Source organism: Amblyomma maculatum, chromosome 4, assembly GCF_055883805.1.
Source record: "Amblyomma maculatum isolate TAMU_Amacu chromosome 4, ASM5588380v1, whole genome shotgun sequence".
Lineage (NCBI taxonomy): Eukaryota > Metazoa > Arthropoda > Arachnida > Ixodida > Ixodidae > Amblyomma > Amblyomma maculatum.
In genome coordinates this window covers 129,278,037-129,293,724 of record NC_139347.1, presented here as the reverse complement: position 1 = coordinate 129,293,724, position 15,688 = coordinate 129,278,037, and the positions used below count along the sequence as shown (strand labels likewise).

The 15,688-nt window shown below is 46.6% G+C and overlaps 3 non-coding genes and 2 pseudogenes across 3 annotated transcripts; all 5 read left to right on the top strand.

The window, feature by feature from the left end:
- The first annotated feature begins 5,795 nt into the window (after window positions 1–5,795).
- TRNAR-GCG (transfer RNA arginine (anticodon GCG)) lies at window positions 5,796–5,866 on the top strand. Its single transcript has one exon. It is a non-coding gene; the product is annotated as a tRNA-Arg (tRNA).
- Window positions 5,867–8,069: 2,203 nt separating this feature from the next.
- On the top strand, window positions 8,070–8,140 carry TRNAG-GCC (transfer RNA glycine (anticodon GCC)). Its single transcript has one exon. It is a non-coding gene; the product is annotated as a tRNA-Gly (tRNA).
- Window positions 8,141–8,315: 175 nt separating this feature from the next.
- Window positions 8,316–9,505, top strand: LOC146192373 (uncharacterized; annotated as a pseudogene).
- A 3,677-nt stretch (window positions 9,506–13,182) lies between these two features.
- Window positions 13,183–13,301, top strand: LOC146192372 (5S ribosomal RNA; annotated as a pseudogene).
- Window positions 13,302–14,074: 773 nt separating this feature from the next.
- On the top strand, window positions 14,075–14,193 carry LOC146192371 (5S ribosomal RNA). The gene has a single exon (XR_014707075.1). It is a non-coding gene; the product is annotated as a 5S ribosomal RNA (ribosomal RNA).
- Window positions 14,194–15,688: the final 1,495 nt, after the last annotated feature.

Genomic DNA, 15,688 nt, shown 5'->3' with positions numbered 1-15,688 from the left:
TTTGCCTCCACAGTATATGGAAAACAAAAAATGGCTGTGACGCAGGCGGACGTGGATGCTCGCTCAGCGAGGGAGAATTTCATTGCGAGTATCAAGAACATGACCGCCATCTATAATACCCAAGGTTGGAAACCTGAATGGTTGTTAAGGGCCGCCGTTGTGGACCCATAACCAAAAGTGGTGAAAGTGAAGCTTCTGCGGCTTCCCGAACGCTTGGAAGACGCCTTCATACGTGAGGCACTACAGGCCTACGGGAAGGTGACTTCGATTTCGACAGAAAACTGGAAAGTGGCGGAAATGGAACATTTGAGAACGCTGAACCGGGATGTTGTGTCTCTCACTGAAGGAGTCGGCGTTGGCGACGTCCCTCATGTACTGACTATTTGTGGTACACAGAGTCTTGTTTTAATACCAGGCAGGCCACCGCTATGCCTCCGATGCAAACGTGTTTTAACCCATGCTGTGTATTTGTTGCGTAATATTCTCTCTCTCTCTCTCTGTATGTGCGTGTGTGCGTGTGCGTCTACGTGTGCGTGTGCGTGTGTGTGTTGGAGTAATGGTCTTTATGTGTGAAATCTGATAATAAATTAGGCAGTAAAGAAAAAAAAGTCGGTGGTTCAGTGGTAGCATATACTCGCCTACCGCGCGGTTGCCCCGGGTTCGATTCCCGGCCGACGCAGTTGACTTTTTATTTGCTTCAACTTCCTAGTGGGACATTGGTGCGTGTATACGATACTTACGGCACTCGCTCTTCCTTTCCGTTGTCCGTCATAGCCCTGTCAGTACTGTTTTACTGAACCACGCTGGTTTCTACGGAAATACAAGACGAAGACATTGTTCCAAGCGGTTGCGTTTCTCGATGTTCTCCACTCAAAGGCTTCAATCGGCCTCTGGCCGAGGTACTGCTCAGGCTACTGCCAGCAGTAATGAATACCGGATTGTTTTGCCCCGTCTCCCAACTGGTAAGCTGGTCGCTGACTCCATTTTCTTGCATGCGGACTTTTCCGGACGCCCGTACCGGGCACATTACTTCAGAGACTCCCTTCGGAATGTTGTGGACCTCAAGGAAATTAGTTCAATTGGCCAATTTCAAATGTCCCATGTATGGATGGTCACCTGCAAATCGGCATAATTGAGAGAAATTTGTGGCCTACCGTGATCTCGTTTTAAGGACCACCATTGTGTCGTTGTGGACCCAGAACCTAAAGTGGTGAAATTGAAACCTCTGTGGCTTCCCGAACGCTTTGAAGACGCCTTCATACGTGAGGCACTACAGACCTACGGGAAGGAGACTTCGATTTCGACGGAAAACTGGAAAGTGGAGGAAATTGGAGATTTGAGAACTCTGAACCGGGATGTTGTTGTGTCTCTCGCTGAAGGAGTCGGCGTTGGCGACGTCCCACTTGTACTGACTATTTGTGGTATACAGTGCCTTGTTTTAATACCAGGAAGGCCACCGCTATGCCTCGGATGCAACCGTGTTGGCCACATTCGTAGGCACTTCCGTACGCCGCGTTGTGACGACTGCCGACGCTTCAGTCATACTGCAGAAGAGTGCGTCGTTACCTATGCGGACAAGCTGCGGCATCGTGTGCGGCCACCGGACGACGCTCTACAAGAACATATTATGGACGCCACAGAAGTGCTTGACGCGGCTGGTGTCCTTTCAGCCACTACTGTGGACACGGCTTCCACAGCTAATACAACGTTTGTTCCTGAAGGTGACTCCAAGGAATGTGAGACGCTGCCTCGATATGAGACGCCGAATCCGGCACATGATAGGGAGCCTGCCACCTGTTCTAATCCTGCCAAAGATGCCGTCCCAGTTACTCCCGCCACTGAGGTCAATGCCGAGGAAGAGTTTGCAGGCCAGGCCACTCTACCTCCTGTTGGAGAGCATCTTCATAAGCGCCGGGGAAAATGCGCATCTGACTCGAGTGAAGGTGATCTGGTAAGCGTGAAGCATCGCCGCCGTCGGCGTACGTCGAAACACAAGGGGAAGTGCCAACGTTTGCGTTCCCGCAGCCATGGTGGAAGTCCGGAGGTGACGTCGCCGTCTCCGGAAAGACAAATGCAGGCCTAGTTAGCACTTGTGTGGTCACTATGGTGACGCCTGAGGAGCTAGTGTTTGCAACGCTGAATGCGAGAGGCCTTAGGTCTCATCAGAAGCAGGTGCAACTTCGTCGACTTTTCAGCAGCAGGCGGCTTGATTTTGTCGCCATCCAGGAAACGAAGATTGAGAACGAGCAGGATACAGAGAGCGCACTAGGACCCTTTTTGTCTGATTACAATGTTATTGTGACGCATGCTATTGGTTTATCGGCGGGTTGCTTCTTGTTTCTGCAAAAGGCTCTCCCTTATTCTGCGTTGTCTTACTATACTGACTCTGAAGGGTGGCTAATAAGCTGTGCGTTTTTGCTCCACAGGAAGCTATGGAGACTTATCAATATTTATTCATTCAATAGTGCAGCTGAGTGTGTTGATATGTTTGAAGCCATGGCTAACCTCCTAGATTGTGATAAGAATGTTGTGCTAATGGCAGAATTTAATTGTGTATGTTACCTGAGTGATCGTGCTGGGCCTAGTGTACACAGAGACAGAAGTGGTGAAGTGTTGTCGCGTGATATAGATGACTGAGGAATCTTCGATACAGGGGCCTCATGATATGCATCTACCCTATTCACGCATATCCAGAGGAGGTCCCACGTGCGCCTAGACAGGATTTATGTTTCTTCCACGCTGATTTCCCGTGATATGTTGTGTGAAACTTTACCGGTTTCCTTTTCAGATCATTGTATGGTGGTTGCTCGGCTCGGGAGAACATACTGTTGAAAATTTAGGCCGCAATGGGAGCTTTGGAAGCTAAACTCGTCACTTGTAAATGATCAGGAGTTTGCCTTTCGGATACGCTCCCAGCTACAAGTGTGTTTGACAGGTGACATGCCAATATTTGCTGCATGAGAGCTGTTTAAACAGGAGGTGCGAGCGATAGCTATTGAAATTGGGTCTGTTAGGTCACTTTACAGGAAATTTCAAGAAAGGACATTGCATAAGAGTTTGTATAACCTCTATGAATTAGAATGTGAGGCACCTGGAGTATATTTAGACAAAATTGTTAGACTAAAGTGTTACCTAAAAAAACAGGTCGCTGAAAGATAAAGGGGTGCCCGTGTTCAATTTCGTACAAATCGTGCTTTGCACTCTGAAACCGCTACGCGAAAGGCTCTACTTGATGAGCACAGTTATGCTACTGCCAAATCGATACCGGGAATGATGTCCAATGGCACCCTAGTAACGAAAACGTGTGACATCCTCTCTGTGTTTGTGAGCTAATACACGACACTGTTCAGTGACGCTGCTGCTACTTCTAATTCGGATCTACTAGCTAACTTCAAAGCTCTTATAACGCCTTTATCAGATGATGACTGTGCTCTTATCAATGGTCATTTAACGTTGGAAGAAACAACACGCAATTGACCAATTACGCCTCTTTAAACCACCTGGCCCCGATGGCATATCATGCGAGTTTTACAAAACTTTTAAACCTATGCTGAGCCCTGTCTTGCTGCAGATTTTCGCTTTAAGTTTTGATGGGGGGGGTCCTTCCTCAGTCTTTTACTAGGAATCACACAGTCTTAATTCCAAAGAATACCGATAAAGAAAAATTGCTCTCAGTCGATAGCTATAGGCCAATCATGTTGGCAAATGTGGACTACAAAATTTTTCCGAAAGTACTATCAAATCGTTTACAGTATGCCATAACGATTCTCATTGTCCCTCACCAGACGTGTGGCTTGAGGGGACGCTATATACAAAATAACATACATATTGCACGTACAATTCTCGAATCTTGCTTTGGCTCTTATGAGCAGCTTGTTCTACTCCAGATTGACCTCTCGAAGGCATTTAATCGTGTTTTGCATTCGTTTCTATTTTCTCTTCTCGAGCGTGAAATGTTGGATCAACTGTACTGGAAGGGGTGCAACTTTGCTACGACAACTGTTCCACTCGCTTGATTGTTAATGGTGACCTCTCAGAGCCTGGGCTAATTCTATCATCCTTGAAGCAAGGCTGTCCTATGTCGCCGCTACTCTTTGCCCTCTACCTACAGCCACTTTGAGTGTACTGCAAAATCACAATATCCGTGGTTAGGTTGCCTTCAGTAATGATGTCAAAGTGCTTGCGTACGCCGACGATTTGGCATTATTCTGCAAGGACAAACCCAGCATTGACAGAATTATAACCACCATTGAGCAGTTTGGCATTGTATCTGGCGCTCAAATGAATAATTCTATATGTTCGGGTCTGTGGTTCGGTTCATGGGGAGCAATGCCGACTCATTATGCTGGAATTGAATGGTCTTGTGTTCCCCTTAATACCTTGGAGATCCCCTTCATGCATTCTAGTGGGCGTTACTGGAAAGAGTGGGTCACCGCACTCCAAAGCTATGCTAAGACTTTTGTTCCGCACTGCCCATCAATTTTTGTTCGAGCACAGGCATGTAATATGTTTCTGGCTACAAAACTTTATTATGTTTTACAGGTACTCCCTTGTGTGAAAAATTACATCCACAGTTTTCACCGAACGTTTGCGACGTTCATAGGGTCGTCCAGGTTTGAGCCCATGCGGCGCGATAACTTATTCAGGCCTGTTTCTGCTGGCGGACTAGGATTGACACATCTCTATGTCAGACAGTTAGTTGCTCATTTCTTCTTTTTCCGTAATAGCTCCCATCCAATTACCAGATCATCCCTATAAACTAGCCTTGTGAACCTTCTTCCAAACTTAGTGGTCTCTTCCAATTTTACCGATCGGCCCTTATTATTTGGTTTTATGAAATAAGTTTACGATTCAGTGCGTTATCTGGCAGTTCGCTTCTTTTACGAGTACTTATTCTGTGTTTCACGGAAAAATTATACCAAGATTTGATATCTGTGTTGTTCCCGCCTCCCTTATATCGTTCACTCTATTCTAATTATATGAGGCATGATGTGTTAAAAAGGGCGCGCAAAATGCCAATATTTTCGTTTCTTCTGTTAATTGTCGGTTATGTGATAAACCTTAAACCATCGAACATTGTTTTATTGCCCGCAAAGATGCAACATTATTTTGGGACGTTCTGCGAAGAACGTTGAAGAAAGACATTATTTTGAATTCCCACAGTGTGCGTCACTTGATAACCACCCAACATGACCACGAACCCTTTGACATGAGTTTCCTCCTTGGACTGCACAGCCTGTGGAAAGCGCGTATGTTGGATCAGAATGCTGAGCCTCTAGTCTACCCCGCTACTCATCTCGGCCAAATGGTACACCAGCTTAGAGACACTTACGAAGATAGTGACTATCAACCGGACTGGCTGCCATTGTTGATGTGTTGTCTTTCCTTGCCACCGTTTAAGTGAAGTTGTGCTAAGTCGTATTCTAGTTGTGTGGTGTTGCATTGTATGTTTAAATTGGACTTTTCGCCTACAGGCTGATTACTCTGTAAATAATGTATATAACTGTATGCTGAATTTAAAAGCATGTAATAAATACCGTGCTGAAAAAAAAAAAAAACGTCGGTGGTTCCAGTGGTAGAATACTCGCCTGCCACGCGGGTGGCCCGGGCTCGATTCTCGGGCGACGCTGTCGAGTTTTTATTTGCTTCAACTTCTTAGTGGGCCATTGGTGGGTGTATATCATACTGAATAGTTTTATTTGGCTCTTACTGCACTCGCTCTTACTTTCCGTTGTCTGTCATAGCCCTGTCAGTACTGTTTTACTGCACCACGCTGTTTCTATGGAAATACAAGCGCGACGGTGGTTCAGTGGTAGAATACTCGCCTGCGACGCGGGTGGCCCGGGTTCGATTTCCGGCCGACGCAGTTGACTTTTTATTTGCTTCCAAGTGGACCACTGGTGCGTGTACACCATACTGATTAGTTTTATTTGACTCTTACGGCACTCGCTCATCCACTCCGTTGTCTGTCATAGCCTTGTGTCAGTACTGTTTTACTGCACGTTGCTGTATCTACGAAAACACAAGCGCGTCGGTGGTTCTCGTAAGTGGTGCTCGCGTACAGATTGCTGCATGCGCGCTTTTACATGGAGTATTTGTGCAATGTTAAGCGTAAAAAAATTGTATGCGGACCTAGTGGACACAATGCTTCCTGTACCGATATACCGTTTGTCGCACTGTCCAGGCCCAGGAGATGATGTACTCAAGAGAGATAAGAAGATGCCAATATCACCACCAGTCAAATCATTTTTCTTTAAACTCCACACTAGCACATTATCAGTCAAAACATGGATGCACGCTAAAGGCCTGTTCGTCCCTTGGTCAACAAACTGTTTCTTGTGTAACAGACCAGAGACGATAGAATACGTGTTTTTGGACTGTTGTGATGCCATTTTTTTCTGGGATGTGCTTCAGAGAACTTTAAAAAAAGAGCTACCTCTAGATGCATATGGCATACGATTTTTACCTGTTCCTAATACAAAGGAGTTTCCCTTTGATACAGCAATGCTCCTGGGCCTCCACAGCTAGTGGAAAACCAGAATGCAACTTAACAATGCAGATATACAAGTCAATCCTGTACGAGAACATTTCATACACAGTGCTGTGCGGTTCAGGGAAGTGCATATGACACTCCCCGAGCAGCCACAATGGATTCATGTGCTTGACAGTTTGGTAAAACTGAAAAAGATTTAACCCGCCGTGTCACGCAAAAGTGTGCTGGCACGTTTTATTGTTCATCGTCTTCTTTTGAAAGTCCAAGTCGGCAATAAAGAAAAAAAAAGTCAGTGGTTCAGTGGTAGAATACTCGCCTGCCACGCGGGTGACCCGGGTTCAATTCCCGGCCGACGCAGTTGACTTTTTATTTGCTTCAAAGTGGACCACTGGTGCGTGTACACCATACTGGTTAGTTTTATTTGACTGTTACGGCACTCCCTCATCCGCTCCGTTGTCTGTCATAGCCTTGTGTCAGTACTGTTTTGCTGCACGTCGCTGTATCTACGGAAATACAAGCGCGTCGGTGGTTCAGTGCATCCCAACAATCCAGGAACACGTGCTCAACTGTTTCAGGTTTCCTACATAGTAGACAGTTTGAGCCCCAAGGTACAAAAAGGCCCTTTTCTTCCATCCATGTTTTGACTGGGAGGGTTCCTGTATGCAATTTAAAAACTCGTTTGAGCACATCTTTCCCTGGGCCTTCACAGTATAAGGTTCTGTGCAATGGAGCTGGGAACAATTGTGAAATAAGATCCTTGTACAGTCGCTTAGGTGGTATCGTCGCTAAATACTCTGCAGAGTACCTCACGCGCAAAAACTTGAACGACCACACCACTTCTCGCAGGAAGCGTGACACAGTGTATCCCCGAGCAGAGCATGAAGAGACTATAAACTCTGGAATTGCACTGGATAGCATGATTTGCATAAAAGGTTCTCAGAAATGCGTCTTTTTGGTCACGTAGGAAACAAAACCTTAAAACCATCTGCCGCACATATAGATGCATTAGAGACAACCCTCCGTCTTTAACTCGCCGAAAGAGATTATCTCTGCTAATTCGTTCTCAGTTGGACGACCAAATGAAGACCGCGAATACACGATGGAACCTTTGTATATTGCTTCGAGCGCAATACAATACTTGAAGTAAATACATTATTCTTGCCACCAAAAAGGTATTGCGTACAGTAGCACGGTTTTACTGGGATGTGTTACAAAGGACACTTAAAAAAGACCTGCCATTGACGCCACGTGGAATTCGGTACTTGAAAACTGTTAATGATGATTTTCAGTTTGACCTCATCATGCTATTGGGCCTTCACAGTAATTGGAAGAGTAGGATGGCTTATAGACACTGTGATGTCGATGCACGATCTGTATGTTATTATATTGTTGAACAAGTGTATAAACTAAAAGAAATTTTGAAGCAGCAAGACGCTGCGGAGGAGGTCTTGAGTCTGATGGGCGAACTTGTGGTAATGAAAGTCCATTAGACAAGGTTATCAGCCACGGGGCATGGCAACCACGATCCTTTACTGATGTATTTGTACCAATTCATGCAATAAAGAAAAAAAGAAAAGCGTCGGTGGTTCAGTGGTAGAATACTCGCCTGCCACGCGGGTGGCCCGGGTTCGATTCCCGGCCGACGCAGTTGACTTTATTTGCTTCCAAGTGGACCACTGGTGCGTGTACTCCATACTGATTAGTTTTATTTTACTCAATTACGGCACTCGCTCTTACTTTTCGTTGTATGTCATAGCCCTGTAAGTACTGTTTCACTATAAGATTCGACTTCCGGCCACCGAGCTTGACGGACGTGTGCTTCATGGGCTCCCAGGGAGCGGATTCAGCGGCTCGTTTGGGCCGCGGTATCAGGAGTGCTAGCAACGCTGCCAAGGACTACCAAATGGTTCTGCCACATCTGCCATCAGGTTCGACTGTTTTACGCACCGTTTTCTTTTGCATAGGGATGTCTCAGCGAGGCCTTATCGCGTGGAACATTTTCGAGATGCCCTCGAACGTATTTCATTGCTGCCGGAAGTTGTCGCCCTTGGGGCTTATCAGATGAACCACCTTTAGGCGGTAACCTTCAAAGATGAAGAAGGAAAAAAGATTCTGCAGGCTCCAGCATTCGACGTGAAGGAACGTCGGTGTGTCGTGATTGACCCATGCAATCAGGCCGTACGTATGAAACTGTACTGGTTGTTACGCGGCGTGCGCGACGAAGACGTGCGAGTGGCCCTGTCTCCGTTCGGAAAAGTAACGGAACCAACCAGAGACAAGTGGCGGGTGAATGGCTGCGTGGACAAGGCGTCCACGACTCGCTCCGTATGGCGGAAGCTACACGCAGGCGTCACGGTTCAGGATTTGCCGCACCAACTACGCGTTTCCGAGGACGTTGCTCTTGTCTACGTCCCAGGCAGGGCCCCGCTGTGCCTCCGGTGTCGCGGAACTGGGCATATATCCCGAGAGTGCCGCGTTCCACGTTGCTGGTTGTGTCGCCGCTTTGGGCACGAGGAGACCCAGTGTGTGCGCACATACGCGAATGTTGCAGGCCCGGCTCGGAAAGATGATGTGGCGGAGCACTTGATGGATGCAGCCGATGCCGTGGAAACGGCGCTGGAAGGCTCTGAAGAAACCAAGTGCGAGGAAACGCCCCTAGAAAACGCCGCGGCGGCGGAGGAGCTTCCGGATAACGCTGTGGAAGCACCGCCAATTGCTGCGGGCGCAACAACTGAGGGAGAGGCGAAGGGAGATAAACCTCTTGCCTTAAACACGCCAGTAAGTCCACAGGAGGCTTCCACGAGCGAACCTGGAGACGTTGACATGGCCGCGGCTTCCAGCATGCCTGCAAAGCGGGCGCATGAGGAAGTTTACGAGTGTGAAGCTGGCAGGAATGCGAACGGCAACGGGGAGCCACCGAAGAAGGCCAACCTGGTTCATCGTCCGAGCTTCAAACCGAGGCCAAACGTCCCTCCAGACCGGAAGACTCCGTCATCAACGCCTCCGCCTTAGCGGGGGCGAGTTTCGCAAAGCTGCTGGGATGTCTCGGTCGGCGATCGGGACTAAAGACCGTTTGAGTCCTGTACTGTATACTACAACTGGTATCGCTTCACGACACGGAAATTTTGGTGTATCACTATGTCGCTCTGCATTATAAGTGTGAGTAGAATGCTCGGCGTCTTCTTCTTTAAAATGGCTCGTCCTTTTCAAACTTGCCTACGCGTCGCAACGCTTAATGTGAGGGGCCTCTCAGCACGCAGACGGCAACAGCAGTTAAATAGGCTAATTCTAGATAACGATATTGACCTACTTGCAATACAAGAAACAAAAATTGAAAGTGAAGAGCACAAAGATCGAATGGTCGAAGTTTTTCGCAGCAGATACAACGTATGTGTAAGCCATGCGGTTCAAAAATCTGCCGGATGCATTATTTTAATCCGCAGGGCTATCAGCCAAGTTGAAGCTGTGATAACGTTGGAACGGGTAGATTAGTAGTGTGTGATTTCCTTTGTGACGAAACTCCATGGAGAGCAGTGTGTGTTTACGCTCCGAATAAGCGTGCGGAACGTGAGTGCTTTTTTGAATACGTCGAATCGTACCTGTCTTGTGAGAGGCGTATGTTATTGCTTGGTGACTTCAATTGTTTATGCAGATCAGAGGATAAGTCAACCAAAAACGTTGTACGTGACACTAGCGCAGAGTTACTTTTGAGAATAGTTAATTAGAAAGAGTTAGATGACGTTGGCAATGTGCTCATACCTGTAGGCCAAGCGAATTATACGCACTTTCAAGGTACTTCGCATGCTATACTTGATCGCATTTAGGTACCTGTGGCGACTATCCAAATGTGTTTCAGTTACAAGTGTGAGCATGTCAGCTTTAGTGACCATTCTTTACTTATGGTCACATTTGGCAGAGAGGAGAAAACCACCAAATTCAATTGGGAACTGTGGAAGTTTAATGATAAATTATTAGATGATGAAACATTTGTTAATCAAGTAGAAGAACATATTACAAACCTATTACTGGGCAATGTGTGTGACTTTGTGCAAGCTTGGGAATTGTTTAAGTGTGACATTAAAGTAGCCGCAATAAACAGAGCAAGTGTCTTGCGGTTTAATGAAAGAGAACGCGAAAAATATCTGCGTGGCGAACTAGACTGTATGCTAAGCGTAGAAAACATCGATCCGGGAAAATTTAAAAAAAGAAATAAAAGAAACAAAGAGCAAGCTGGAAGTGATCGATGAAGACAGGTATCGCGGCGCGATGATAAGGGCGCGGGCCGAGAGGCTGTGGTGTGGGGAAACGCCCACTAAGCGGGTGCTCAGTGATGAAAAGCGGCACGCGGTGAACATTGATATAAACAAAATTTATTACCAAAATGAAGTTACTAGTGAAAAGGCACTAGTAGAACGAGCCTTTTTCGAATTTTACAGAGACTTGCTTAACCAGAAGCCAAAGGACCTTGATTGCTTTGCCAAGAGCTTTTTACCACTCATGCCCAGGTTGGATGATGACGTCAAGCAAATGCTGGAAACACCGATAACAGCCTCGGAAATTGAAAGTGCCATAGATGAATTAAGTCTTCATAGGTCACCTGGACCTGACGGGCTTGGAGCAGCCTTGTATAAGTTATTCAAGGTAGAAATAGCTGTGTGTTTAGAACGGGTGATAACTGAATGTTATGAGAAAGACTTTATCCCACCATCTTTCCGCAAGTCCCATGTAGTACTGATTCCGAAAACCGAGGATGCGGCTAGATTGCTCTGTGTCGAAAACTACCGCCCAATAAGTTTAACAAATGTGGATTATAAAGTATACATGAAGGTCTTAGCCAGAAGATTGCAGACTGTCATTACAACCCTTGTAGGACCTCATCAGACGTGCGGAATCAAAGGCAGGACTATATTCACCAATATTCACGTGGCGAGAAGCATATTGGAATGTTGCGATGCCATGCAAGATCGCGTAGCAATGTTACAACTGGACCTGCACAAGGCCTTTGATCGAGTTGGGCGTGATATCTTGTATGCACTTTTGGAGCATGTAAATGTCGGGAGTGTAATCACCAATGGCGTTAAAATGGTTTACAAAGACTTCGTTGCAAAATTAGTCATAAATAGTAAATTGAGTGAATGCATACCGGTGCTATCTTCTGTTCGACAAGGTTGTCCATTGTCGCCCCTTCACTTTGCCTTATACTTGGAACCTTTCTGTCTAAGGCTTTTCTCCAGCCAAGCTATTACAGGGCACACATTTTTCAATGTTGGAGTTAAGGTCCTAGCCTACGCTGACGACATCGCAGTGTTTTGTGCGGACCAAGACAGTGTAAAGGAAGTTGCCAAAGAAGCTGTGGAGTGCTGTAAGGCTGTGCAATTAACTGGACGAACTGTTTAGGTTTCTGGTATGGAGACTGGGAACACACACCGGAATACTTTTGTAACATCACATGGACGATAACACCGGGTAAATACCTTGGTGTGCCACTTGATCAGCACAAGAACACTAAAGAGTACTGGGAGGAAGAAACGCAGTAAGTCAAAAATCAAACGAACAAGTGGGGAGGACACAACTTTTCCATGTTTTCACGAGCTGCAGTGTGTAACGTATTTTTGGTTGCCAAGATATTTTATGTTCTTCAAGCATTATCGATGACAAGAGCGTCTGTACAGAAACTTCACGGTGTCTTTGCAACGTTTATATGGGCATCCACATGGGAATGCACGAACCGGGGCAATCTGTTTCACGCCGTTCAGAATGGAGGCCTTGGGTTGACGCATCTGTTTCTCAAGCAAATTGTGACTAGATTTTCCTTTCTGCGTGAGCAAAGTGACACCTTTCTAAGGACTGTAATCCAAGTGAGATTACGCGAGTCACTGCCTGATTACGTCGTATCTGCTTTTTCAAAAACGGTGGCATTAAGCCCCTTTTTGCAGGAAGTTGTTTTATCTTTTCGTATCCTTAAGGCAAGGTTCTCAACTGAATATCTGTCAATTGTACCGCGGAAGAAGTTGTATAAGGATCTGCGAGATGTGTTTTTGGCAGTGCCAGTGTACCGCGCTGTGTATAATGTAGGGTCCGAGCGTGACGTTTTGAAAAGGGTAAAACATATGCCTGTCAAAACTGGTGCAAAATCATTTTTTTCAATTACATTCCGGCACTCTTCCAGTCAAACCATGGCTTCTGAACAAAGGGCTCTTTGTACCTTTGTCTATTAACTGCATTATTTGCAGAAAACCCGAGACCATTGAACACATCTTCTTGGAGTGCCATGACTCAGCTTTCCTCTGGGATATCTTGAAGCGAACTTTAAGAAAGGAATTGCCAATAACGCCTTTCGGAATCTGATATCTGCCATGCGCTGACCCTGAAGGAGTGCCGAGTGACATGCTGATGCTATTATGTATGCACAGGGTATGGAAAACTAGTACGGATGTCAGGCATGAGCGAATCGTTGTACACCCCGCTCGACACTACTTCATCGAGAGCGTGGTATACCTGAGAGAAATTCTGCGTGCACAAGATAGTTCTCCGGAATGGCTACCTGTACTGGACCAGCTGGCTTCAGTAAAGCCATTTTAAATCTATCGCTTTAGGCAGAATGTAGGGCTTTCAGCATTCCTTTTTGTTTTGTTTTTTGTGTGTTCAGATTGGTGTGCTGTGTGGTTGAAAATTGGTAATAAAGGAAAAAAAAAGGCCATACCATGCTGAATACGCCGGTTCTCGTCCGATCACCGAAGCTAAGCAGCGTTGGGCTCGGTCAGTACTTGGGAGGGAGACCACCTGGGAACATTGAGTGCTGATGGCCCTTCTTTGTGTTGTTTTTTTCTCCCCGCCCGCAGCTGCGTTCTCCATCCTTTTTTCTCCCTGTCACTTTGGCGTCGCAAATTCCACTGGCTGCAGATGACCGGAGTAGGCCGGGTGACGTTAATTTGTGTGTCGATTAGAATCATCACATTGCGCGCATGCACGGAACGATGCGACGCGCATATGAATACGGCGCAGAATTACTCGAAGCGATCGCGTTCGTGGCTTCTCAGTGACAGTTTGACGCCTACGTGACTCATTCACTAGTTTGCTGTGCAACGTTCGCAGTTTTTGAGACCATTAGCAGCGCCCAGAAGCGCACAGTTCGGGCTCATCGGCGCACGGACTACAGTCCGTGGCCATGCATCCGTGTGTAAACAACTCGCGATCGTCGCTCTCGCATTGCTCTTTAATATTTGGCTTGCAGAAGTGCGCTCGGTTCGCCAGAATGGCAGGAAACAGCTCAGAACATGCAAATGCATATTCGCCCTAGTGAAAAGCCCTATGAGTCACAATAAGCTCATACAGACTTCTCATACTAAACTCGTACCAATCTCATATCTCATGTAAATATTATTCAACATATGAGATTTTATAATATTCGTATGAGTTTAGTAGGAGTTCAGTATGCGAAATTTGTATGAGGTTATTGTGACTCATACGGTTTGTTCGCTAGGGCGGTGCCTCATCACGGGCGAAGGCAGCGCTTAGCTGCATGTGTAGTCAATGAGGCGTTGAAAACAGTACATAAGCTGCTCGAAACGCCTGTTTCTCGCCATCGGCCATACCATGCTGAATACGCCGGTTCTCGTCCGATCACCGAAGCTAAGCAGCATTGGGCTCGGTCAGTACTTGGGAGGGAGACCACCTGGGAACACCGAGTGCGGATGGCACTTCTTTTGTATTTTTGTTCTCCCCGCCCGCTGCTGCCTTCTCCATTTTTAACGCGACAGCGTTAAGGAGCTCGTGTCGCAGAAAAGCCGGTGTCGTCGGCGTCGGCGGCGTTGGCCGTGAGCGATAAATCCCGGCATGCACTTCATAAATAAAAAGCAACTTCCAAGATGGGCTGGGTGGGAATCGAACCAGGGTCTCCGGAGTGTGAGACGGAGACGCTACCACTCGGCAACGAGTTTTTTTTTCTTTATTGCCTGTTTTGAGTTCACATCAATTCAAAAAGGATCCACAATAATGGTAAAACTCGCAACAACCAGACTTCGGCTGTCACGAAAGGTTTAAAATTTCTTGAGGACAACCAGTTCATCGAGCACACTGATCCAGTCAGGTGGATCAGAAAGCACCCGGTACGTTTCTCTAAGGAGCAGCACACTCTCGATAAAGTTCTCGCGTACAGAACGCGTGTTGACATCTGCATGTTGCACTTGCATCCTTGTTTTCCACAGGCTGTGGAGGCCCAAGACCATGACTAAATCCAAAGGAATACCCTCACTCTCGACTGGAAAGAACCGTATGCCATACGGATCTAACGGAAGGTCTTTCTTTAGTGTTCTCTGGAGAACATCCCAGTGAAAGACTAGGTCCCAGCAATCCAGAAAGACGTGCTCGATTGTCTCTGGGTTTTTGCAAAGGAGACAGTCTGTTGTCCAGGGAACGAATAAGCCTCTTTCATGTAACCAGGTTTTAACAGGTAATGTGTTGGAATGTAGCTTAAAGAAGAACGTTTTAACTGAAGGCCTAACTGGCATCTTTTCCACACGCTTTAAGGCATCCTGTCCGGGGCCTCCACGGTGTGGTGCACGGTAAATCGGCAACGGTATCATCACATCCAGAATATCTTTGTACAGCCTCTTTTTACACACTTTGCTCAAGTATTCCATTGAAAAACGCGCATGCAACATTCTGAAAGACAAGAAAACTTCGCGCATGTACCCTTTTAAAGCGCCACTCATATTCTCACCAGAACAGACAACGTATTCTGGAAGCATTTTACACAGTCGTACTTGCATGACCATCCTCAAGAATTTGTCGTTTTGATCACGAAGGAAAAAAAAAACGCGAGACAACCTGTCGCAAAAAGAGATGCACAAGGCCCAAGCCCCCCGCCTTAACAGGAAGAAAGAGGTTGGTTCTGCTGCACTTTTCCCATGTTGATGCCCATATGAAAACGGCAAAGACACGATGAATTTTTTTAATGCTAACACACGTCGCCGAAAGCACATTCATTATGTACCATATCTTTGCCACAAGGAAAACATTGCACACATAAGCGCGTGAGAACATTGACAACGGCTTGCCCTGCCATGAATCAGCTTTCTCTCTCGCCCTCTCTGCTTGGCCAGCCCAGAAAGGGGTGGGATCTTGGTACGATCGTACGATTCAAGCGGCACGCCTAAATACTGGGCCGGCAATTTTGACCATTGCAAACGAGAA